The sequence below is a fragment of the Pan troglodytes genome, chromosome X, assembly GCF_028858775.2.
Source record: "Pan troglodytes isolate AG18354 chromosome X, NHGRI_mPanTro3-v2.0_pri, whole genome shotgun sequence".
Lineage (NCBI taxonomy): Eukaryota > Metazoa > Chordata > Mammalia > Primates > Hominidae > Pan > Pan troglodytes.
In genome coordinates this window covers 100,767,880-100,795,424 of record NC_072421.2, presented here as the reverse complement: position 1 = coordinate 100,795,424, position 27,545 = coordinate 100,767,880, and the positions used below count along the sequence as shown (strand labels likewise).

Genomic DNA, 27,545 nt, shown 5'->3' with positions numbered 1-27,545 from the left:
GTTGGGATTCGATCAGGCTGGTGGGAAAAATATTAGTTATGATAGCCATAAAACCCTTTCGGAAGGCCTGAGGGTTTTCACATGACTTTGGTAATAGACCGGACTGGAAGCAGCCTGGTCCCATTACCTTTAGTTAAATAGATTAAAACAGTAAACAACGGAATGTGGGGAAGCTGTCTAGCTAGCTTGTTTACTCATATTATCTTAAAACTAACCTTTGATGTACCTTGGGTGCTTAAGTGCCTTTTACTCAGGAAGTCCACAATGTCAATTACTCCTTAATGGTGTTGACTCAAGCTTTTGTTAGTTAATCTTACTGAATAAATGCAAATCTCCCTAGCTGACTGAGGCAGGCCGCAGTACAGCACCTCTCTTGGTGTGTAAGCGGCTCGGACAGACTCAGCTGGACTGGCAAAACACAGTATCTGTGTGTCAGTGTACGTTTATTCATTCGTTGCTGAATCAGGGGTCTGCAGGAACAGACGCCCCCGCAGCTAGTGCCTCCGTGAAAGGAGCACTGCCTCATATGCCCTTGTGGGTACTCACTCAACAACCTGTCTCTCTTTGAAGAAGGGAATGGTGCAGAGGAAATCCCAGTGCAAGGTCCTGTAGGTGGTAATGGGTCTGGTATGAGGGTCAAAGGCTTATGACTCCTGCCTCCTCTTCATCTGCGCTCTTTCTTCATTTGAGACTCAATGGGAAACTGCTTTTCCAATATCAATCTAGAAGGTCAAATGATGGGGCAGAAAATGATAGGGGATTGGTTTGATGATCTTCTCACCTCACCCCAATACCTCAACAAGCCATCCTGTAACGCAGAAATGGCCCCAAAGGTTCATGTATAAGTGTGAGCACATGCTCCATCTTCCTGCTCTCTTTCCAGGTGGTCTCTGTGGTAGTTATGCTGCTTGGTTTAGATAACAGTCGTCATTTCTCTGGGAGGGAGGAAAAAGGTGGGCCTGGATGACCATTCGTTGAAGTACTACTAGGTGCCATCTACTCTGTATGGGACTTCTCATTTACCCCACAGAAAACTTGTCTAAGGAAGGCATTGTGAGTCCCCTTTTACAGATGACCAAGCGTAGGCTTACAAAAACTGAAAAAGGATTCCAGTGTCACACATGAAGTAAGGGATAGGAATGGGATTCCAGCTCTTGTCCTCATCACAATATACCATGTAATCTCTAGGAGCAATATTACCCACAAGGGGCTAAAAATTGCTTTAGGGTAGAGAAGTGGGAGTAGACACTGCAATGGTTTGCGGCTCTCCAAAGGTCCACAATACATTTAAAAGTATACACTATATTTGTGGTATTAACATTTCAAATTTCGGGCAGAAGGGGGTTGATAAGGAAATATGTCTGAAAAGTCTCTTCAGAGGGGCAATAATGAAAGAAGGTTGAGAAACATTGCATATACCCAGAGACTACTTTCACAGATGATGTCCCACTAAGGCTTAGGTGTTGGTTTTTTACACTCTCCTGTGGATACTTACTCTACAACACCTCTTGGTGGTAGTGATAATGATGATGATGGAAATGAAATCCTGCCTTTTGGTCCGAGAGACCTGAGCATGGGGACCATGTGAATTGACTGGTTTTTAAGGTGGCAGACATGCGCTCAGTCAGAAAAATAGGTGTTTCCTCTGGGACAAATGATCTAAGAAGATAGGAGTCAGGCAGGAAGGAGATTCAGGTTAATTTTATTTTATAAATATATATGTCATTATTGCTTGAAATGCTGTAAACAGGAACATTTATTAAGATAAAAATTTGAAAACAAAATACCTTTTTTTTTGTTTTTGAGACGGAGTCTCGCTCTGTCGCCCAGGCTGGAGTGCAGTGGTGCAATCTCGGCTCACTGCAAGCTCCGCCTCCCGGGTTCACGCCATTCTCCTACCTCAGCCTCCCGAGTAGCTGGGACTACAGGCGGCCGCCACCACACCCCGCTAATTTTTTTGTATTTTTAGTAGAGATGGGGTTTCACTGTGTTAGCCAGGATGGTCTGGATCTCCTGACCTTGGGATCCGCCCGCCTCGGCCTCCCAAAATGCTGGGATTACAGGTGTGAGCCACCGCGCCTGGCCCGAAAACAAAATACTTTTAATCATATAAAGAAATAATGTATCTGTGATTTTATTGTTTTGGAAATATATTCAAAGAATACCAATTAGGAGAGAAAATAAACTGATTACAATTTATAACAATGGATCTGTATGTGTCAGTGTGTATTAGTGTGAGTTTCTGTAGTTGAAATTTGATAATATCTGTATGCTTCTGTGTTTCAAACTCTTATCACCCTAAGTAGCCATGGGCTCTGGAACATGCTGGCTGTGTTCAAATCCATGAAGTGTCACTTTCTAAGTGTTAGAGTTTAGGCAAAGTACTTTACCTCCCAGCTCTTCATTTCCTTCATCTGTAAAATTAGAATGAAAAAGGTTAAGGCCGGGTGTGGTGGCTCACGCCTGTAATCCCAGCACTTTGGCAGGCTGAGGTGGGCGGATCACGAGGTCAGGAGATCCAGAGCATCCTGGCTAACACGGTGAAACCCCATCTCTACTAAAAATACAAAAAATTAGCCGGGCATGGTGGTGGGCGCCTGTAGTCCCAGCTACTCTGGAGGCTGAGGCAGGAGAATGGCGTGAACCCGGGAGGCGGAGCTTGCAGTGAGCCGAGATGGCGCCACTGCACTCCAGCCTGGGCGACAGAACGAGACTCCGTATCAAAAAAAAAAAAAAAAAGAAAAAAGAAAGAAAAAGATTATACTGTAGTTTTGAGAATAAATATGGCTACTTGGTGCAACAATCTTAGCTAATTTTAATAGTTTCATATTTTAGTGTCCATTTGTTTTCTTGCAAGCACTGAAACTATGATATAGATGGTTGTTTATTGACATTGAATGATATTCAATATGTGTTGCTAGTGAAGAAAGGCAGATCATAAAATTTTAATTAAGATACAATTTTATTTTAAGACAGAAATATCATGATTCTACTTGCAGAAGAAGAGCAACAGAAATGGTAAATATCTGGGCAAATATAATAGAATATTCTCCTTTTGTCCTTTAAAATAAGTTTGTTGAAAGCAAAAGTATAACATTGTCTGACAGGGTTTTCAGTGAATGTAGACATAGTACATGAGATATTTATAGATTTTTGTGGCATAAGGGGAAGGTTATAGGGTTATAAGATGATGAGATTTCAACAAATCAATTAAAATGTTAAATTTTGATTCTAAAATTCTAAAAGACTGCGGAAAGTTAAGATGATAGTTTGTGCTAAATAGAGTGACCACTAAAAGTGTAAAACAAAGAAATAGTGTCAAAATCACCACAGAAAAATTAAAATGGACTATAAAACCTTTCAAGTAAACCAAAGGAAGGATGGAAAGGGGAAATATAGAAATAAAAAATGGAGGAAATAAAGAGAAAATAAGTAATGAAATGGTAGATATAAACCCAAATATTTGAAAAATTACATTAAATGTAAAAGGCTTTATGATATAATAAAAATAAATACTGTATTTCGTCTTTGTCCCCAGCTCTTGGCACAGAGCTCCTAAAATCTTCAAAAGGTTTTATACAGTAGTGAGATGGCTCTTGCAGGGTGAGGGTGTAGATACTTTCAGTATGCAGCCTGGTTGTCAGAAAAACCAACCAGGTAATTAAAGTGTTAGAACTTTTAGCCCCACTCCTTTGATATCCAGAAGGTGGAGAAATTAAGTGTAAGTCGCCAATGGCCAATGATTTAAATCAATCATATCTATATAATGAAGTCTTCATAAAACCCCTAAACAATGGAATTTGGGGAATTTCCAGACTGACAAACACATTGACGTGCTGGGAAGATGGTGTGCCCCAGAGAGGACGTGGAAGCTCCACATCCATCCTCCCCACCCTGCCTGGCCCTGTGCATTTCTTCCATTTGGCCATTCCTGAGTTATATTCTTTATAATATACCGGTAATAGCAAGTAAAACATTTTCCTGAGTTATAAGAGTTATTTTAGAGAATTATCAAATCTATGGTGGGGGAACCTTAGAAACCCTTGAATTTGTAGTCAGTTGGGCAGAAGGGTGAGTTGCCTGGGGACCCTACTTGTTTGTGGCTGGCATCTGAACTTGGACAGTCTTACAGGACTGAACCTTTTAACTTGTGAGATCTGAAGCTAACTTAGGTAGATAGCATCAGAATTGAATTTAACTGTTGGGTACTGAGCTGCTGTTGAAAAATTGGAGAACTGGCTGTTGGTGTGGAAAAATGACACACACTTGATGTGAGAAAACACCACACAGGTCTAAATACACCAATAACATGACAGAAATTATCTAGTTGTTGTATCAATTGTAGAGGGAAGAGTGTTGAAGTATCCTAATAATGTCACGACTTTGTGTATTTTTCCTTTCCTTGCTATCAGTTTTTACTTTGCATATTTTGTAACTCTGCTGTTTGCTGTATATACATTTAGGATTGCTATATCTTCTTGGCAGATTGACTCTTTTATTTTATAATATTCCTCTCTGTATCTAGTACTTATCTTTGCTCTAAAGTGTACTTTATCTGAAACTAATACAACCACACTCCTGTTTTCCTTTATTTTCATAATGTATATTTTTCATCCTTCCATAGTCTGAATGTTTCCCCCAAAATTTATATGTTGAAACTTAATTGCCAATTTGAGCCTATTAAGAGGTAGGGCCTCTAGGAGGTGATTAAGTCATGAGGGCTCTGCCCTAATGAATGGGTTTAGCGACCTTATAAAAGGGCTAGAGGGAACCAGATTTGCCCTTTTGCCCTTCCACCTTCTACCATGTAAGCATACAGCTTTTTTCCCTTTAATTATGTGAGAATATAGCAAGATGGCCCTCGCCAGACAATAAATACCAGTGCTGTGATCTTGGACTTCCCAGCCTCCAGAAATGGGAGAAATAAATTTGTGTTCTTTGTAAATTACCCAGTCTAGGTATTTTGTTATAGTAGCACAAACAGACTAGCACACATCCCTTTGCCTTCAACCTACGTCTGTCATTTCATCTGAAGTGAGATTCTTGTAGCAGCATCTACATGATAGATAATAAAAAGTTATTTAGTTGATTTTATTTGCATTCTTTACATAATTAATGAGTTAGAACATATTTTTTCATGATTATTGGCTATTTGCATATCTCTTTTTTTGAGACAGGGTCTTTCTCTGTCTCCTGGCTGGAGTGCAGTGGCACAATCATGGCTCACTGCAGCCTCGATCTCCTGGGCTCAAGTGATCCTCCTGTGTCAGCCTCCTGAGCAGCTGGGATTAGAGGTGTGAGCCACTGCACCGGGCCTCTTTTTTTTCTGTGGGTCAGATAAAAATTGTTGGACCTCAATTTCCTACTTTATAATGACAAAGGAGTGTGTTTGGGTCAGTGCTTTAGAAAGTAGAGTCCCCAGACAACCGATATCATGAGGAACATGCATTCTCTAATAAAGGGACAGGTGTCATACTGAGGATGAATATTTGAAGGGACAGTCTCCAAACACATACAGATCAGAGATGCATAGACTCTTTAATAGATGTTGACAAATCAACCTGGAAAGAGGTTGTACTAAGTGACATCCCCACTAGCAATATGAGACAGGGTAGATGTCCCTGCATGCACACCTCACTGGAATCCTGAATAGTTTTTTTAATACTTTGATAACATGCCAGGTGGAAATTCTCTCACTGTAATCATATTTAACTAGATATTAAGGTAATTTTTAAATAATTCTCTAGTAAACAAATACTCTGTTAATCATCATTATCACTATTTTTCAATGCAAAAGGGTCCAGTTACATATGCAGCCTAACAGACACAATAAGCAACAAGCACATGAGCCTGCAGGTTCTCCTAGGGCTACTGCTGACATGTGAGTCCATGACAGGGTCCAAGGCCTTCCCTCTATGATTGGATGTTAGCATTATTAGTTTCTTCACTCCGCTGTGGCCTTTGTCACATGACTCTACTTGTGGAGTGTAAATGGCACTACCTCTCTGGGTAGCAGTATGGCAATACTTATCAACAGGCTACATAATTGCACACCCTTTGCTCCAACAATTTTTTAGAAGGTTATCTTCAGGATGTAGTGAAGGATATTGATAAAGATTTGGATATAAGGATTGCCATCTTTTTGTTGTTGTTGTTGTTGTTGTTGTTTTTGAGACGGAGTCTCGCTCTGTTACCCAGGCTGGAGTGCAGTGGCGCGATCTCGGCTCACTGCAACCTCTGCCTCCCGGGTTCAAGCGATTCTCCTGCCTCAGCCTCCTAAGTAGCTGGGACTACAGGCATGTGCCACCACGCCCGGCTAATTTTTTGTATTTTTTAGTAGAGACGGGGTTTCACCGTGTTAGCCAGGATGGTCTGGATCTCCTGACCTCGTGATCCGCTGGCTTCAGCCTCCCCAAGGGCTGGGATTACAGGCGTGAGCCACCGCGCTGGCCCAGGATTGCCATCTTAATAATTATTTACCTTTCCTTCTGGGCCAGAATTTAGTTAGGGAGACCAATGGGAAGCAAAGACATCCAGGGGCAGAAGGAAACAGAAGGATATGTGGTTGTCAGTACAAACACACACACAGAGAGAGAGACAGAGAGGGAGAGAGAAACCCCAACCAGATTCTATCATCACGATACTATAATTCTTCCAAGACAGTTAGCTGGGCTCAAAGTGGGCACATTCCACTTACCAGTGCAAACAGCCACATGACCATTGCCCTGAACTGCACTCTTTAGCAGTGTACAGACTCTGAAAAGATACCATTCACAGAGTGTAGATAATAGGGAATATCAGAACACTCTAAATAACATGGGCTTGTGAAAACTGATTATGTCACATCTATAGGATGGAATTTTGGAAGGCAACAAAAACAAATTTGGATGAAAACAAAGATGAGAGATGATATGTTGCCTAGCAGATTAATAACAATTCCCATTACTTCGAATGTTCAGAGAAACAGGTACTTTCATGCTGCAAAGTTTAAATATATACGAGTAATATAATGGTTTTTTTGAGACAGGGTTTTGCTCTGTTGTCCAGACTGGAGTTCAGTGGTGTGATCACAGCTCACCATAGCCTCAACCTCCCAAGCTCAAGCAATCCTACCTCCCAAGCTCAAGCAATCCTACCTCAGCCTCTTGAGTAACTAGGACTACAGGCACATGCCACCATGCCTGGCTAATTTTTTAAATTTTTGTAGAGATGGGGTCTCGCTATGTCACCCAGGCTGGTCTCCAACTCCTGGGCTCATATTATCCTCCCGAGGCAGCTTCTCAAAGTGCTGGAATTACAGGCATGAGCTACTGTGTCTGGTCAGTAATAGCATTTTGAATTCATTATGCTAATATAAAATTTTATCATTTACCAGGGTTTTGAAAGGACACGTTCAAGATTTTATTATACAGAAACGCTTACTAAGATATTTTCATGTATATGAACAAGAACATTAAGTATGCTATTGTTCGTAATAGAAAATGTAAAATGACTATATTTCCATCGCTAGGGTACTGGAAAAATAAATTTTGAGAGCTTTATACTATCAAACACTTGGTCCTTGTAAAAAAAAAAGTGAAGTTTTGTTGCAAAGTAAAGTGCTAGCATAGAAATGTATTTACATGGAAATATATTAGGTGCAAAAGCAGGTTGCAATGGTCACAAATAGCCTGGATCCATTTTTGTTTATATGGGTCTCAACCTATTTATCCAGATGTCCTAAAGCATAAAAATAAAAATTACTCTTTTGTTCAACCTACAAAGCATAGAAAGAGGCTTCACTTTTTGCCTGGATACCCAGGGTATGTCTACTTTCTTCCCAGACCAGAAAACCGTCTGGCTTCCTGTTCATGGATGTTCAAGCTGCAGTGCAGGCCTATGTCACGAGGGGGCACCACAGTACCACTATATACCACTATTTTCAAACTTCAAAGTGTCTGCAAGGAGCAAAAATTACAATACCTCTCTTGCGACCCAGTTTATGAATCTCAGTACAGAACATTCTAATACTCTCTGAAAAAAACGGATAGGTGTAAAATAATGGTGTAAAACCATATAATGAAACACCAGGTAGCAACAGTGCGCCTTGGTCGTGGCCGGTGGGCGAGCACAGAGCAGCAGAGGGCAGGCGGGAGGTGTCTGAGAGAGGATCGGCAGTCATTGAGGGGTCTGGGCAGCTGTGTCCACCGTGTCCTGGAGAGAGGATGACTGAGAGGAGATGGGAGAAGGTCTGGGAAACCTATACAGGGGTGGGGTAATGGAGAGTGAATGCCATGCTTTCTGGGAGGGAGGGGCTCTCCTACAGTGTGGACACCTCAACCTACACTCAGGAGGGAAGAGATAAATCAGTGAATGTGATGTAGATTTGAAGTCAACAGCCATTGGAGCTGCTTTAATATACATATGAATTTTCCAAACATAATTTTTATTATAGTAAAGAGAACATTCCAAGTCATTTCTTACTCTCTGCAAACCGTACTGTACTCCTTTTCTTTAAAAAACAAGTTGCTCCGCCTGAAAAAAAAAAGAAAAGAAAAAAAGAAATTGGACCGGGCATGGTGGCTCACGCCTGTAATCCCAGCACTTTGGGAGGCTGAGGCGGTTGGATCACGAGGTCAGGAGTTCAAAACCAGCTTGGCCAAGATGGTTGAAACCCTGTCTCTACTAAAAGTACAAAAAAAATTAGCCGAGCGTGGTGGCGGGTACCCGTAATCCCAGCTACTCAGAAGGCTGAGGCAGAGAATTGCTCTGCTGAGGCAGAGGTTGCAGTAAGCCAAGATCGTGCCACTGCACTCCAGCCTGGGTGAAAGAGCGAGACCCCGTCTCAAAAAAAAATAAAAATAAAAATAAAAATAAAAAAGAAATTGGAGATGGATGTAGTCTGGTGGTCACAGCCAGGATTGCAATTCTGAAAGTCTCAGTCCAAGGGTTTCGGCAAGGAGTAGGGAGAATTGGAGTTGGGGATCTTTTTAAATATTTATTTATTTATTTATTAGAGATGAGGTCTCAGTATGTTGCCTAGGCTGGTCTAGAACTCCTGAGCTCAAGCTATCCTCCCACCTTGGCCTCCCAAAGTGCTGAGATTACAAGTGTGAGCCACTGTGCCCAGCCAGAGTTGGGGATCTTGATTTAATGGTACCAGGCCAGTTTTCTGGAATTTTTAACCAATTAGCAGCAATCTCTCTGTATTCTTCATTTTCTAGGACATCTAAACCTCACATTGGAATCCAGCTCCAGTCTCAACTAAAGATAAAGCAACATCTGTGAGGTGGGGCAATCCAGCTACGGGAGACATAGAAATACACTCACACACAGAGTAAATTCAACTTTTTATCTATTTCATTTTCCTATGAAATTAAACACAATGAATGCCTTTCCAAAGCAATGAATATATGTGCACATATATGCACACTACCATCTTCATCACCAAGAAGGGTTGTTGAATGAGGACCCATAAGGCCACAATAGCAGGGGAGTGGAATCTGACCATTTCTCAAGCCCTGGGCTCCCATCTCCTAAAAGGGAGGGTGCTCAGTGTCTTCTAAAAAGGGTGAGGCATAGGACCTCATTCCAATCCTGTCAGTTATGTGGAGAGGTGACTTCGGCTCTATAAACTTCTATTTGGTCATCTGTGAAATGGGACTGACCATACCATCCTTACAGAGCTGTCCTGAGAGTCAAATGAAAAAACTTTTCCAGACTCTATGGCATAGAATGGGACTTCAATGGTGAATTAAATGTTGAGAACAGCAGTAGGGACTGGCTGAGACTCAGGGCTAAGGAGGCATTCTGAAAAATTATTTTTCATTGTTTTCCCTTATGAGAATATAGACATGTAGATAAAGGAAGCAAATATCTTTCTGATATGCCTTGATTTCAACATGTTAGAGACAGAAGGTTTTCAATATTCTTGTGTGTTTCATAATCTCATAAGAACTGTTCAATATCATGCTTCTGAGTGGACCCAAATCCAGTTCCTATGCTGGAAAGACAGGTGTGTCTGTGAACTCACTTGGTTATCTCATTAATACATAGGACCCGGGAAGCACGGTGTATTGTTTGCCTAAAGGTTGCTCCTGGACTGCTCAGAATGTTAATATATTTAGGAAAATGCTGGAGCTATTCCATAGCCATCAGTGCAGGATCCTCAGAGCATGCATTATCCAGCCATATCACAACAGGATTTCAGCCATCTGTTGCCTCCCTGAGAGACAAAAATCCAAGAATTACTAGCATTTCTTCAACATACAATTAACTATTCTTACATTCACCAATTCGCTAAATATGTATTGGGCTCAGAACCCATACTATTCCATTGGAGGCATCTCATTAGCTCCCTCTTAAGTAAATATAAAAGAGTAAGAAGGGAAATTAACATGTGGGAAAATTCAAGGTTTAAGTCTGATATGAGATGGCTCCTGCTCCTGCACATTAACTTTTAAACTTGCCAAACTTTCAAGGAATTAAAGATTTTTAAAAATTCTTGGCCGGGCACGGTGGCTCACGCCTGTAATCCCAGCACTTTGGGAGGCCGAGGCGTGCGGATCACGAGGTCAGGAGATCAAGACCATCCTGGCTAACACGGTGAAACCCCGTCTCTAGTAAAAATACAAAAAATTAGCCGGGCGAGGTGGCAGGCGCCTGTAGTCCCAGCTACTCAGGAGGCTGAGGCAGGAGAATGGCGTGAACCCGGGAGGCGGAGCTTGCAGTGAGCCAAGATCGCGCCACTGCACTCCAACCTGGGCGACAGTGAGACTCCGTCTCAAAAAAAAAAAAAAAATTCTTAAGTTTTTCTTATGTTCCTTTCACACACTGAAGGAGCACAGAGAATTTCACCCCAAAATATGCCTCCGTGGTATAATGAATATTTTGAATTAAAAACTCTTGGAAATCAACGGGCCTTGAAAGAGACTTTTCCCCTATCTTCCTAAAGATCAGATGAACCCATCAAGAAGAATAATTTCTTTTCCTTCTCTTCCCTGTTATCTCATCTATTTCAGGTAAGGAGAGGAAGAATGTAACCAGGTCTGGCCCAGTCTTCTTACAGAATAATGCCCTTCTCTCAGGTTCAACTTCCAAAGAGAACCACTTACAAGTCAATCTCTGTTCCCTCCATCCATTCATTCTCCCAAGTATCCATTCATGTTTTTCCTGCTAATTATTTAATGCCCCTTAACGGAATTACCTATGCTCCCCATCTCCCCAATCCACTCTGAAAGGAGGTTATATATGTTTAGACCCCAGTGGGAAATTGGGCGATCATTCTGCCATTCCCCTCATGTACTTGGTTAAATAAATGTATGTGCCTTTTCTCTTATTAATATGACTTATTGTGACTTGATTTTTCAGCAAACCCTCCAAGGGCAAGAAGGAAGCTTCCCTTTCACCCCAATGGCATATAATATATTTTAGCCATTTTTCCCTTTATATGTATTTTTATTGGCATTATTGTACTCAGAAGCATGAAAAAATAAGATAAAGACTGATGTTGATAATGACAGGAGACAGGGATATACTGGGTAGAAGAGGGCAGTTCCCCGGCAAAGGCACCAACCTCGAGCCAGACACCTGTGGCCCTATATGAGAACACACATTCCTGTTTTTGCACCCCAAAAGTTGCCTTTTGGCCTGCCACGGCCCCGTATCCTGTACCCCTATAAATCCTGAACCCCAGGCTCCAGAATTAAATGGGCAGAGGAATGGCAGAATGGTGCAGCAGAGAAGGAGACAAGAGAAGGAGTGCCTGAATGCTCCCCTTCCCATAAAGGGTTTGCGCTGTCAGTGGTGGAACAGAGAGCCACACCTCTGTTGCACGCCCTCTGAGGGGGTCCAGGGAACTCTCCTGTGTCAATGTTTAAGGCCAGGCACAGTGGCTTACACCCGTAATCCCAGCACGTTGGGACGACGAGGCACGTGGATCGCTTGAGTTCAGGAGTTCAAGACCAGCCTGGGCAACATGGAGAAACCCATCTCTACCAAAACTACAAAAAGTTAGCCAGGCATGGTGGCATGCACCTGCATTCCCAGCTACTCAGGAGGCTGAGGTGGGAGGATCACTTGAGACTGGGAGGCAGAGGCTGCAGTGAGCCGAGATCCCGTCACTGCACTCTGGGTGACAGAGCGAGAATGTATCTCAAAAAAAAAAAAAAAAGAATGATGTTTACTCACAGTTAATGACATTTAGGGTATGTTGTTAGTGAGTGTGTTACTTGCTTAGCGTCACCACAACAAATTATCACACGCTTCATGCCTTAAAACATCAGAGATGTATCCAAAACATAGTGTTTTGTATTCTTTTATGAGATCATCAATTAGGTACAGCCACAAGAGGAGACGCAGGAGAGGTTTAGGAAAAAATATAGTTTTACTCACAGGTCCTAGATGCAGGAGGCACAGCACATCACTCACAGCCACATGGGAAGGACGCAGGGGTGGTCAGGATTAGGGGTAGGTTTAGGCCACTGCTTTCATTGGAGTTATCATAGGAAAAGCAAGGCAGGGCAAGGTGAACAATTAAAAATTGACTAGCTTGGGCCGGCTGCCCCACCGTCTGGGAAGTGAGGAGCGCCTTTGCCCGGCCGCCGTGCAACCCTCCAGGTGTGAAGTGGAAGTGGCAGCCCGTGTGTGATCTTTCTGCCCTCCCCAAGTCTGCATTTTCGACAGTAAAGTTTACTTTTAAATTAAAAGGTTTAAATTGGGGAAGATAAAAAAAAATTGGCTAGCTTGAATAATTTTGGTGAGCTCTGTGCCACAGAAGTGGTCCCTAGTTTTGTAGTACCTGGCCCTGGGATGATTAAGGCAGAGGAATATAGCCTTCTGGAGTATATGGGTCAGACAGAGGATGTGTGGCTCTGAATTGGTTAGTTTGCATATCAAAGGTATGCTCCTGGCAGGGCCCTTTGCTATCACTAAGAATTGGCTAACCCCTGGAGGAGCAGTCTCTTCCCAGCCAGAAATGTTTTAAGATATTAAAACATCATAATATAGAGTACATTAAAAAATATATTTATGGAGGGGCACGGTGGCTCATGCCTGTAATCCCAGCACTTTAGGAGGCTGAGGTGGGCTGATCATGAGGTCAGGAGATCGAGAACATCCTGGCTAACACAGTGAAACCCCGTCTCTACTAAAAACACAAAAAATTAGCTGGGCGTGGTGGCAGGCGCCTGTAGTCTCAGCTACTCAGGAGGCTGAGGCAGGAGAATGGCGTGAACCCTGGAGGCAGAGCTTGCAGTGAGCCGAGATGGCGCCACTCCACTCCAGCCTGGGCGACAGAGCTAGACTCTGTCTCAAAAAAAAAAATATATATATATATATATATGTGTGTGTGTGTGTGTGTGTGTGTGTGTGTATATATATTTATAGGCCGAGCATGGTGGCTCACGCCTGTAATCCCAGCACTTTGGGAGGCCGAGGCGCGCAGATCACGAGGTCAGGAGTTCAAGAGCAGCCTGGCCAACATAGTGAAATCCCGTCTGTACTAAAAATAGAAAAAAATAGCTGGGCGTGGTGGCAGACACCTGTAATCCCAGCTACTAGGGAGGCTGAGGCAGAAGAATTGCTGGAACCCGGGAGGCGGAGGTTGCAGTGAGCAGAGATTGTGCCATTGCACTCCAGCCTGGGTGACAGTGCAAGACTCCATCACAAATAAATAAATAAATACACACACACACACACATATATATAAACACATAGTCAAATCTAGAGATAAATAATTAAGAAGCAACTCTACCTCTCAGTACCTCAAAAAATGTATCGTGTGTGTGTTCCTCTCATTATATTCCTCCATGTGTGCATATATCATGTATATTCATTGTATATGGGTCTCACATATCTTGACACTCAACATTTGCCAGACAGCATAAAACCAGTTATTAAATGATCCGAAGTTTATACTGAGCTCTATCTGACTCCCAAGTCCCCATGCCTAACCACTGGGATACACAATCGTTTTCTGTGTAGGGCTGAGGCCAGCTCAGGGGAAGTGACTCGTCATGGTGCTATGGACAAGGAAGGATCTAGTACTGGAGACCAAAGTCTCCTGATTTCAGTCTGTTGTATAGCAAATGTTCCTTAAATGCTGTTATTCAATACTGTCCCCCATTCTTTGCAATATCAAAACGTAAAATAGAAGAAGAAAATAAGAAACCAAAAACTAAAGAGCAGATGATTTGCTTTCTCTTGTTCACCATTCTCAGGTATCTCATTCTTCAAAGAAATGGCACTAAAGGCTGGGCATGGTGGCTCCCAGCACTTTGGGAGGCTGAGGTGGGTGGATCACCTGAGGTCAAGAGTTCAGGACCAGCCTGGCCAACATGGGGAAACCCCATCTCTACTAAAAATACAAAAATTGGCCAGGCATGGTGTCTCACGCCTGTAATCCCAGCACTTTGGGAGGCCAAGGCAGGCGGATCATGAGGTCAGGAGATCGAGACCATCCTGGCTAACACGGTGAAACCCCATCTCTACTAAAAATACAAAAATATTAGCTGGGTTTGGTGGCGGGTGCCTGTAGTCCCAGCTACTCGGGAGGCTGAGGCAGGAGAATGGCATGAACCCGGGAGCTGGAGCTTGCAGTGAGGTGGGATCGCACCACTGCACCCCAGCCTGGGCAACAGAGCAAGACTCCATCTCAAAATAAATAAATAAATAATAAAAATAAAAATAAAAATAAAAATACAAAAATTATCCAGATGTGGTGGCTGGCACCTGTAATCCCAGCTACTGGGGAGGCTAAGGCAGGAGAATCGCTTGAATCCAGGAGGCGGAGGTTGCAGTGCACCAATGCACTCCAGCCTGGGTGACCTCTGTCTCAAAAAAAGAAAAGAAAAGAAATGGCACTAAAACTTATCCATCATATGAATACATATACATTTCATTTCCTGCTGCTTCAAATCCAAATGATACCTATAAGATGTTCATATTTAAGTCACCTTGTTTGTGGGAGGGAGAACACAAAGAAAGTCTATCTATCTATCTATGTAGATGGATATACAGATGTATGAAACTTTCTGTAGGTTTTTTCTTCTCCTTATAACGGTTCCATGAGGCAAGTATCAATATGTCCATTATACAAATGTTCAAGGTCAGCCTCAAGAAGGAAATATCATTACTCTACAGTAACACATCTACTTAGAAGCAGGAATGGGGTTCTATATACTATATGTACAAATATATATATAGACAAATATATATAGATACATACATATTTATGAAATATATATCACATAAATTTGATAATCTACCTGTCTAAATCACAAAAAAGCTAATGGCATTTAATTTAGATTACATTAAGTTAATAAATTAACTTGGGGAAATTGGCATCTCTATGAAATTGAGTGTTCTTACTCCGGAACATCATGTTTTTTTGTTTGTCCAAGTCTAGTTTTGCATTCTGTACAGGTTTTGAATATTTGACTCAGTTCTGTTGTATTGTTTATACATGTAACATAAATATAAAATTATTTATATAACTTTACATATATATAAAACTTTACTAGGTATTACACTGGATTGTTGGTTTTATTTGCTCTCTTTTTTTAGTTGGTACTTAGAATTGTTATAGGCTTATTATTATTATTATTATTGAGACAGAGTCTCTCTCTGTCACCAGGCTGGGGTACAATGGTGCAATCTTGGCTCACTGCAACCTCCGCCTCCCGGGTTCAAGTGATTCTCCTGCCTCAGCCTCCTGAGTAGCTGAGATTACAGGCGACCGTCACCACACCCAGCTAATTTTTGTATTTTTAGTAAAGGCGGGGTTTCTCCATGTTGGCCAGGTTGGTCTAGAACTCCTGACCTCAGGTGATCCACCCACCTCGGCCTCCCAAAATGCTGGGATTACAGATGTGAGCCACCACAGCCGGCCTAGTTTTATTCTAATGGTTATATTTACACTTTTTTTTTTTTTTTTTAAACAGGGTCTCACTCTGTTGCCCATCCTGGAGTGTAGTAGTGCAGTTTCAGCTCACTGCAGCCTTGAACTTATGAGCTCAAGGGGTCCTCCTGCCTCAGCCTCCTGAGTAGTTGGGATTACAGGTAAAAGCCACAGTGTCCAGCTTATGCTAACTTCTTAACTAACCTACTTAATATACTTAATATGGAAAAAAAGCTCTTAATAATGGATAGAGAAATGAGCAAATGATATTAACAGATAATTCATATAAAAAGCACTATAAGGCCACGTGTGGTGGCTCATGCCTGTAAGTAATCCCAGCACTTTGGGAGGCCGAGGCTGGAGGATCACCTGAGGTCAGGAGTTGGAGACCAGCCTGGCCAACATGGAGAAACCCCGCCTCAAATAAAAATACAAAAATTAGCCTGGTGTGGTGGCGGGCGCCTGTAATCCCAGCTACTCAGGAGGCTGAGGCAGGAGAATCGCTTGAACCCAGGAGGCAGAGGCTGCCGTGAGCCGAGACTGCACCACTGCACTCAGGCCTGGGCGACAGAGCAAGCCTCTGTCTCAAAAATAAATAGATAAATAAATAAATAAATAAGCAGTATACATACTCATTAAACTTTCAAAAATGTGTCAAATTACAAAAAGTGCAGAAATGCAAAACAATATTCCAGGCTAATATGCTGAGTTAAAACGGCAAATTTAGTGTGATCTCAGTTTTTTGTTTGTTTTTTGTATTCTGTTTGTTTGTTTTGTTTTGAGACAGAGTCTCATTCTCTCACTCTGTCGCCCAGGTTGGAGTGCAGTGGTGTGGTCGTGGTTCACTGCAACCACCGCCTCCTGGGTTCAAGTGATTCTCATGCCTCAGCCTCTTGAGTACCTGGGATTACAGGCTTGCTCCACCATGCCTGGCTAATTTTTGTATTTTTAGTAGGGATAGAGTTTTGACATGTTGGCCAGGCTGGTCTCGAACTCTTGAACTCCTGACCTCATGTGATCTGCCCGCCTCAGCTTCCCAAAGTGCTGGGATTACAAATTTATTTGGCTTAATAAACAGCAAGACTAGTCAGATAAACCCTGCAAAAGAAGAAAGAGTGAAGGGAGGGAGTCCTACTAGGTACTAATGCATATAATAAAGTATGTGCAATATACAAGTATGACACTGGCTCATAAATAGACAGAAAAAGCTAATAAAATAGAGAAAATACTGATATAGTATTTATATTGTATTATATTTGGAAATTTGTTAATAGCATGTGATTAAGGCAGCATTTCAAATCACTGAAGATATGATTGATGATTTTAGAAGTGGTATTCTGACAGCTAGCAAACCAAATAGTTATAAAGGCAAAAAGGGATTCATTTTACATCAGAATAAATTCCAAAGGGTGCAGATTTTAATGTAAAACATGAATGCATACAAGTATTAGGAAAAAACATGGGTGAATTCCTCTATCATGAGGAAGTGAAGAACACTTTCACAACTATGACTCAAAATCCAGGTGTATTAAGGAAAAAAGATTGATACATTTAACAACATTAAAATAAAAACAGCAACACTGTGTGACAAAAAACATGGTATACAACTAAAAGACATCTAAAATATTCCCAACTAATATTTCTAAGAAAGTGTGCTATCCATTCTATATAAAAGCTTGTAAATATAAAGCCACTAAAAAAAAAACAACTCTATCAAAGACTTGTAAGAAACATAAACAGTTAACGGAAGAAAATGCAAAGAAACTCAAACTTGGTTCTAGTAAGAGAGATATAGTTAAAACTACACTAAGTATCATTCTTCACCTATTAGATTGTCAAATATTCACAGGTTTGTTAATTCACTTAGTTCATGAGGGAGTGAAAAAAAGCATGTGTTTTTGTACATTGCTCACAGGGATGGAAAATGGTATGATCAAAGTAGAAGGCTTAATACTGGCCCCCAAAGATATAAGGTCTTACTGCTTGAAGACTGATGATATTACTTATAGGAAAAGGATCTTGACAAATGGGATAACGTTAAGAATCTTGAAATGGAGAGATTATACTCGACTATCCAGATGGTCCCTAAATGCAATACCAAATGTTCTTATAAGAAAGAGGCAGTGGCGGGGCACGATGGCTCACATCTGTAATTCCAGCACTTTGGGAGGCTGAGGCGGGCAGATTACGAGGTGAAGAAATTGAGACCATCCTGGCCAACATGGTGAAACCCCATCTCTACTAAAATACAAAAACTTAGCTGGGCGTGGTGGCGTGCGCCTGTAGTCTCAGCTACTTGGGAGGCTGAGGCAGTGGAATCGTTTGAACCCGGGAGGCGGAGGTTGCAGTGAGCTGAAATCGTGCCACTGCACTCCAGGCTGGAGACAGAGCAAAACTCCGTCTGACAAAAAAGAAGCAGGGCTGGGCGCGGTGGCTCATGCCTGTAATCCCAGCACTTTGGGAGGCCGAGGTGGGTGGATCACGAGGTCAGGAGATAGAGACCATCCTGGCCAACCTGGTGAAACCCCGTCTCTACTAAAATACAAAAAATTAGCCGGGCATGGCGCCTGTAGTCCCAGCTACTCGGGAGGCTGAGGCAGGAAAATTGCTTGAACACGGGACGCGGAGGCTGAAGTGAGCTGAGATTGTGCCACTGCACTCCAGCCTGGCAACAGAGTGAGAGAGACAGAGAGAAAGAGAGAAAGAGAGAAAGAGAGGAGGGAGGGAGAGAAGGGAGGGAGGGAGGGAAAGAAAGAAAAAAGAAAGAAAGAAAGAAAGAGAAAGAGAAAAAGAAAGAGAGAGAGAAAAAGAAAAAGAAAGAAAGAAAGAAAGAGGCAGGATAATTGACACAGACAGGACAGTAGAAGGCAGTAAGGCAGTGTGACCAAGGATGCAGAGATTGGACCAATGAAGCCACAAACCAAGGAATGCTGGAAAACCAGAAACTAGAAAAGGCAAGAAATTGATTATTTCTTAGAGCCTCTGGAAAAAGGATGGTCCTGCTGATACCTTAGTCTTGGCCCAGTGAAACTGATTTTGAACTCTGGCCTCCAGAACTGTGACAATAAATTTCAGCTGTTTATAGACACTAATTTTGTGGTGATTTGTTACAGTAGCCATAGAAAATTAACACAACCACTATGGATGGGAATTTGCTAATATCTAGCAAAATGCCCTGTGGCACTATTTGAAGAACAAAAGAATGGAAACAACGTAAATACTCATCATTGTAGGGTGCATGAAATACTATCATATAACCACACAAAGGTGGACACTAAGTTAGATGTAAAGAAAACTGATGAAAATCTCCATATAGTGCTTTGGATATAGAGTAATTAAAAAAAAAAGCAACATTCATAAAGATGTGAGTAGCATGGTACTTTTTAATGTAAGAAGGGGGGAATGCAAAAATATATACTTTTTTTTACTTGTATTAAGAATAAAGAAAAGGACTTCTGTTTGGGGGATGAGATGAAATAGATACACTTCTCAGTACTATTTCTGCTGAGCGTGGCTAAAATCCCTCAGTATTATAAGTAAAATAAACATAAGACTCTGAAAGGCTACCTCTAGACAAAGAACCAGAAAAGGGGACATATAGTAAGAAAGCAAGCTTTTAGACTCTAACTGCCCTATTTTAGCAAAGAACAATGGAATAAAACACAGCTCCACCCCTACAATGCCAGCAGACTGAGTGGAGAGCATGGATTCCACACTCATCGGATTGTAAACAGACACCCATCTCCACCCTTTGGGGTGATACCAGAGAAGACTGTGTGGAGAACAAGTACTTTCATCCTCACCTGGTAGAAATGAATAACCCCCAATGGTGTCAGTGGACACCATGCAGGGAACTTGACTTGCACCCACACCCAATGATAATGAGATGCCCCTTCTCTTCTTTTCTAGGCTGGAGTCACCAGAAGTTGAGTGGGAAGGTGAAACGTTTATGACCATCCAGTGATACGGGGCTTTCTTATCTTCACAGGGTCAGTGGAAGCTACATGGAGAGCAGTTACAATGTGTCTTCCCCCTCCTGCCAGGGTGGTGTCAGTGGAGGCCTGGCAGGGAGTGAAATTTCACCCCTGCTAAGCAGTAACAAGGAGCCACTTCCCTTCCAGTCTCACACCTGCCCCCTCCACATTGTTAGTGGAGGCTGAGTGGGGAACCTAGACTTTTATCTCCACCCAGCAGTAATAAGCTCTCCCCATTCCCCTCCACACACACCATGGTGTCAATGGAGGCCACATGGGAAATAGGAAGGAGGCGTGCTGCTCTTCTTAGCCAGAGTAGTGTAGATGGAGACCTAGTGAGAAGTCTGAAACCCATCTCTCCGAAGCAGTAATAAGGCACCACTTCCCCTCCCACCCTCCAGCCCCTGTGTCAAAGAGGTTTGAGTAGCGAATCTGGGTTTTCTTTTTTTGAGACGGAGTCTCCCTGTCGCCCAGGCTGGAGTGCAGTGGCGCCATCTTGGCTCACTGCAAGCTCCGCCACCCGGGTTCACGCCATTCTCCTGCCTCAGCCTCCCGAGTAGCTGGGACTACAGGCTCCTGCCACCTCGCCCGGCTAATTTTTTGTATTTTTAGTACAGACGGGGTTTCACCATGTTAGCCAGGATGGCCTCGATCTCCTGACCTTGTGATCCGCCCGCCTCGGCCTCCCAAAGCGCTGGGATTACAGGCGTGAGCCACCGCGCCTGGCCGAATCTGGGTTTTCATTTAAATAACATCCAGAGTTTCATAACGTGATACCAAAAATATTTAGGAAATAATTTAAAAATCTGTCTTTAACTGAGAATCTGGAGAATCTAAAATTGAGAAAGAAAATACAATCAATGGATACCAACGCCAAAATGACATAGATGTTGGAATTATCCTATGTGGATTTTAAAAGCAGTCATCATGAAAATGCTTCAATGAAAAAAATAAGATGTTCCAAACTGTGCTAACACCACAAATCGAATGCTGGAAACCAATGAAAATATTGAAAATCTTAACAAATAAATAGAAGATATATAGGAGAACCAAATGGAACTTTAGAACCAGAAAATACAATAACTGAAGTAAAACTCAGTGGACCGGGTGTGCTTGGCATGCAACTGTAATCCTAGCTACTCAGGAGGCTAAGGCTTGAGATTCATTTGAGCCAAGGACTTCAAGACCATCCTGGGCAACATAGCGAGACCCCATCTCTAAAATAAAATAAACACTCAATGGATGGATTCAACAGCATAATGGAGAGGAAAGAGAAAAGAATCAGGGAACTTGAATACAGAGCAACAGAAATTAACCATTTTGAAAAGAGAGGATACACTAAAAATATAGAACAAAGCCTCAAGAACTTGTGGGACTATGACAAAAGATATAATATTTGTGTCACTTTTGTGTTGGAAGGAGAAGAGAAAGAGTGCATGAGCAAAAAATTATTTGAGGAAATAATGGCTAAAGACCTTCAAATTTAGCAAAAGACGTAAACTGAGAGGTACAAATCTGAGCATATCCCAAAAAGGATTATCCCAAAGAAATCCATGAAAAGACACATCATTATCAAACTTTAGAAAACTAAACACAAAGATAAAATCCTAAAATCAGGAAGAGAGAAATAATGCATTGCCTATAATTAAAAAATATAGCAAATTTCTCATCAGAAACCATGGAGAACAGAAAGGAGTGGCACATCATTTTTCAAGTGCTTAAAGAAAAGAACTGTTAACCTCAAATTATGTATTCAAGTAAATTATCCTTCAGAAATTGAGGATATACAGATATTCTCAAATGAAGGAAAAACAATTTTTAACCAGCAGACATACTCTAAAAGAATGGCTTTAGCCAGAAAGGAATTGATAAAAGAAGTGCTCTTGGAACATAAGAACAAAAAGATGGGTAAATACAATAGCTCTTCCTCCTCCTCTTGAGATTTCTAAATTCTGTTTGATGGTTTAAGTAAAAAGTATAACACCATCTGATTAGTTCTCAATATATGTAGAAGAAATATTGAAGACTATACTACTGTAAGTGGCTGATGACAAGGAGACTTTATTGGCCTTGGCATTGGAAACAGCTGGACATACACAAACTTGCCACTGTTCAGCATACCTATTACTCAAGAATATATGAAACAATGAATGAATGAGAAGTATACTGGGATGGGGCACACAGTTTTCCCATGCTCTAAATAAACAGGATCTGAACATCACTCCCTTGGACACTTGGTTACTTTGGCCTCAAAGATCTTTCCTCTTCCCTTAAAAAATATCTCTATTGGAAAGTAACACTTTCCAGATGTTCCAAATTGTGCTAACGCCACCAATCAAATTTTGTCAGATCCACTTCCTGGGTATTAAATGCTTCTTCCCTCAAGTCAAAGGACTCAAGACAGCCCAGGAATCATCTCCTGCATCTTCATTACTCTTTACCTTGAGAAAGTTGACAGAGACATGAATTTAGAGAGAAATGAAAGGAGTATTGTGGGCCCACCTGGTAAATCACTGAAGGCATCCAAAAAGGATAGAGAGTGATAGGGCCAATTTTGCATGTGGGAACATGTGCAGACAACATGATTGAAATCCAGTAACAAATCGTTACATCCCAGGGGAAATCCCATACAGAGAACACAGTTGAAAAGGTCAGGCAGTGTGTGGACAAGAGAAAAGTGCACATTTGAGTAAAGTAGAGTGAGCCCATATGCTTACAACAGCACAGTTGCCCAACCATAAAAGGCTGTTTGGTCAATACATGCAGCTTTGTTAGAGTGGGATTATACATTTAACTCTGCAGAAATAACTGCAAAAATGCAATATCTAAAAGATAGTAAAGGTGAGTGTTAACTTGTGCCCAATCTTGTCAGAACCTTGTTGAGTTGTGATACAACACACTGAGCTGATGAAAAGAGCTGAGGCAACAGAGGGAGAGAAAAGCCTTGTGAAAAATCTCAGGGAGGATGCAGAGAGAAAGCAAATGAAAACATGGAGAGTGTGACCTCGTGGAGAGAATGTTCTGGTTAAGAATGTGACTCTAGGACTCACTGGCAGATAGGGGTCCATGGGGCTTGGGGTCAGAGAGAAATTAAAGTGGGTGGACAATTTACAGAAAGTGTGGGTGCTCAATTAGTGGTAAATCCTTCCCCTTGATATTCACTTCCCACTTTAATGAAGGTTTAGGGTGCTGACATCAATCACTTTACTATTGTCAGTGCTCCTGTTTCTTCCCTGCCCTCATGGACCAGTGAGAGGCATACAGGGCACTTCCCTTCTCACCATATTTGTGCAATTTCAGGTAAAGGTAACCTGCAGCATCCCATTGAAGCAAATGTGTCCTTCACCAGTTGGTCCCAAACCTGGATGGCCTCAGACCTAGAGTGTCTGGTCAGTTATCTCAGAGCCCTGTCTGCTCCCCTGGCCCAGTCAGTCAGGCTGGACCCCCCTCTCTTCTCTTCTCCAACTACCCCCAACAAGTCCTGCCCATTGTACCAGGCCTAGCCCCTCTTTGAGGAGTCTCTGATTATTCCATTGAGGCCTCCCTGTTCTTGTATAATAAGGTGGTTTTACAGAGGTCGCCATAAGTTCCACAAGGACCTGGACTTTATGCAATGATTACCACGACCTCTTCATCCCCTGGGCCACTGGAGGTGTGAAGAGTGATGGATGCTCATTGAACAACTGTGTGACAGTTCAAGTCAAGGCAAAGAGAAGAAACTCACCCTGGATGGTTCAGGGACTGGGTCCCAGGAAAAATTCTTAACTCTTCCTCCAGTGTCCCTCCCTGCACACTCACCATCAGTAACCTCTTTCTGAAGCTCCAATAAGGCCCCAGAGCCCCAGGTCATGTACACACCTGATGTAAACACAGAAGGCCCCAACAGAGTACAGGAAAAACACAATTATTCAATGGAAAAAGAGTGAGGACCTTCTCCACCCCAACTCCATTGGAGTGCATAGACCAGAGATAGCACTGAATTTCCTACATAATATAGCTGAGTGTGGTTCCCTTCTTACATTCCCAAATGCACATCAAACTGTAATGATGCTATTGCGGTTAAGAGATATCATCCCTGTTAAATATGGCTGGAATGGTGTTACGGACTGAAGGATATTAACATACACAAAACTATTGTATGAAAGTGTTTTATATTAAACCTCATTTGATCATAACAACTCCATTCAAGACCAATTATTATCCCCATTACTCAGATAAGGAAACTGGAGCTAAAAGCTAAGTAACACAACCTAGGGAAACAGCCTTTTAAATTATTGTTCCAGAACTCAAAGCTTAAGATTACAAAAAGATTAAGCTTTTCCACCCTCTGTCCTGTGAGCTGACATTTGATATACCTTATTATTTTATTTATTTATTTCTTTGTGTTTTTTTTTTCTTTTCTGAGACAGGGTCTCACTCTGTCACCTAGGCTGGAGTGCAGTGGTGCAATCACAGCTCACTGCACCCTCAAACTCCTGGGCTCAAGTGATCCTCCCACCTCAGCCTCATGAGTAGCAGCTACCACCACACCTGGCCATGTTTTTAATTTTTTGTTTGTTTGTTTGTTTTGTTTTGTTTCTCACTATGTTGCCAGGGTTGGTATCAAACTCCCCATTTCCTGGCTTCAAGTGATCCTCCCACCTTGACCGCTCAAAGTGCTGGGATTACAGGCATGAGCCACCATGCCTGGCCTATTTTTTATTTCTTATTTTTTTCTTTTATTTCCTTTTCCCACATGTTCTAAAGACATATCTTTTTTTTTCTTTTCTTTTTTTTTTTTTGAGATGGAGTCTCGCTGTGTCACCCAGGATGGAGTGCAGTGGCGCAATCTCGGCTCACTGCAAGCTTCGCCCCCTGTGTTCACACCATTCTCCTGCCTCAGCCTCCCGAGTAGCTGGGATTACAGGCACCCGCCACCATGCCTGGCTAATTTTTTTGTAGAGACGGGGTTTCACCGTGTTAGCCAATATGGTCTTCATCTCCTGACCTCTTGATCCACCCGCCTCGGCCTCCCAAAGTGTTGGGATTACAGGCGTGAGCCAACACGCCCGGCCTAAAGACATATCTTAAAGCAATATTATTAAGTTGTCCTTTTTAAAACAATGTGCCAAAGTATTTTTTAAATTCCAAAAAACATTATACAGTGTAAAATGCCATCCACATAGCAAAAATTAAAAATCAAAAGGCATGTGACTGTGTGTATGCCACTGCACTCCAGCTTGGGTGACAGAGTGAGACTCCATCTAAAAAAAAAAAAAAAAAGAGCATGTGAAAAGTTAATAAAATTGTAACTTATACTCAGATATAGGGTTTGTATGCTATATGTGTGATATACTCTTAGACATAAAGCAATACAAATCTCCAATAAACACCTGGAAATATGCCAAACCGAACAAATTAAAATAAATGAAAATGAATCATAATTATGTGAAACAGATAACTTATAAAAATAAAACATAAGATATGATTGCATTTTGCAAAAGAATATATATCAACATGAGTGTATAGGTATGTGTATGATTACAAGAGAAAAATTCTGGAAAATAGGCCTATATAAATGAACAGAGACTACATTTTTACAATAATGGGCAGAAGGTGGGGCAGAAGGGGAAAACAGAATAATTTCTAAATATGCATTTCTATATCGTTTCATACTTATTAAACAATGAAAAGTCATAATTGGTAATCTGACAAGGTTATGAGATAAAGTTTTGTAAAACAGGAAAATCTGCAAACCAAGCCACAAAGTGACAGGGTAGAGATATATTTATTGACTAAAAAGTATGCAAATATTGCTCCACAGAATAGCACATTAAAAAAATTTCTTTGATAATAATTCAATGTGTGTATGTTGGTTTGAGATAAAGGATACTTTCATTTAAATTTGCATTTCTGTAAGATTTAAAATATAGAAGTTTTATTGAATAAAAGGTTAGAAATATAAAAACTTTGGAATGATTACAAATACGATGCTCATATATCTACTGCTTTGTAAATATATTCTTGATATATGTTTTATGAGTAAAGAAGCAGATCACAACAATTTGGCAGTATTTCTGTGTGTGAGTGTCTGTATTGCACAATTATTCACACACCAACTCGTGAAGCTTTCTGTTTGGTTCAATAGGGACCGAACTTTCAGGCCTAGAGTTTGAAGATCCCAGGATGGGCACAGATATAGAAGAATTGCTGCCAGTGTGAGGAATATTCCAGAAAGCTTTGTTCTATACAATGGAATTCATTCACCTCCCTCACTCCCCAAATCCTCAACCCCTTGCCAAGTCCTCTGGTTGACTTTCACTCCTGCAATTCTGACTCTGAGCACAAGGTGGCATTGTTATCCATTTTCTAAGGTTTTCCCCCCCAGTGAAAAGACATATTTTTAATAAACAGAAACAAAATATTTTCTTCAAAGTACATTATGAAACAATAAGTACACAGTGATTCCAGCTCTCCTTGAAAAATGCATGTATATAAAAATATTTAGGAGATACATACTTAGTTTCTTTTTCTGCTTACTCCTGTATCTACATCTCACTAACTTTTTAATATGTATTGGATGTCTTCTATGTGGCAGATGCTATCAGTCCAATTCTATATCTGCATCCCAGACCTCCCTCTCTTGATATCTAGACCTGCACCACAGGGAGCAAGATGAATGTTAGTGCCCACCCCATGGCGGGGTGAGGTATGGCATCAAACACACCATTCCAAGCAAGTTTAGTTGAAGTTTCCCCCTGAGTCTTAGAAAGTCAGCATAGAAACAGGAAATGATGTGATTGAGTGGAGATAAGTTACTGCCTTGGAAAACTGAGGCAACTTGTAAAGCAAATATTTATTCTCTTGCATAGTGCCAACATGCTAATGCCTTCTCCTGACAGGATCTCTCTGACAGCATGAAGGATGAGGCAACCCTTGTATGGTTTCATCTTTGTTCTTCTCACGGGTGGGATGTAGAGATTTTACTTTTTTCATTATTTCTTTGTTAGTTCTGAGTGTGTGTCTGCCTTATCCCTAGGAAGGGAGTCCTTCCCATTTACTTAATGCAAAAAGCCCATCTGTGATGATGTGGAGTTTCTGCTTCATTTAATACTTCCTGTCCCAGTTAAGGGGGCTTGCCCATGCTTGGCTTCTTGTCATTCAGGACTTATTTCAAATGCCATTTCCTGAGAAAGAGCTTCACTGACATCCCCACCTGTGATAATCTCTGTCCTGGTCATTTTATACTATATTTGCATGTGTATTTTCTTCAAAGCATTCATCTCCATATGAAATCACCCTGCTTATTGATTTGTTTACCTGCTTATTGCCAGTTCTCCCAGATTAAAATGAAGGCTCCATATTTTGTTACCTGTTTTGTTTTGTACCTGTTTTGTTCCCTGTGCCATATCCTCAGTTCCTAGTTTAGTGGCTCACATATAAATCACTGGATAAGTATTAAGTGAAGGAATTGTTACCTATTTTACACACTGCAATAGAGAACTATTTAAAGCTGAGTGTGAGTGGCAGAAAAAAATGACAACAAAATTAAATATCAGAAGATTTAAAATTTTGAGAAGTATTTGTTGCAAATCTATAGCAGTGCTTTTCAAACTTGGATGAGAATGAAAACCAGTTGACAAAATCACTCAAAATGTAGACACCTCCTACCTCACCTTCCTTGTTTTGGTTTATCACATCCAGGATAGGCCTAG

At 41.4% G+C, this 27,545-nt stretch overlaps 1 protein-coding gene across 1 annotated transcript in view; it reads right to left on the bottom strand.

The window, feature by feature from the left end:
* Positions 1-672: 672 nt before the first annotated feature.
* Positions 673-27,545, bottom strand: part of RAB40AL (RAB40A like) — a 417,954-nt gene continuing 391,081 nt past the window's right edge. The window contains exon 13 of the transcript XR_010154866.1: positions 673-722. The gene's annotated coding sequence lies outside the window, so the exon portion shown is untranslated. The remainder of the gene's footprint in view (positions 723-27,545) is intronic.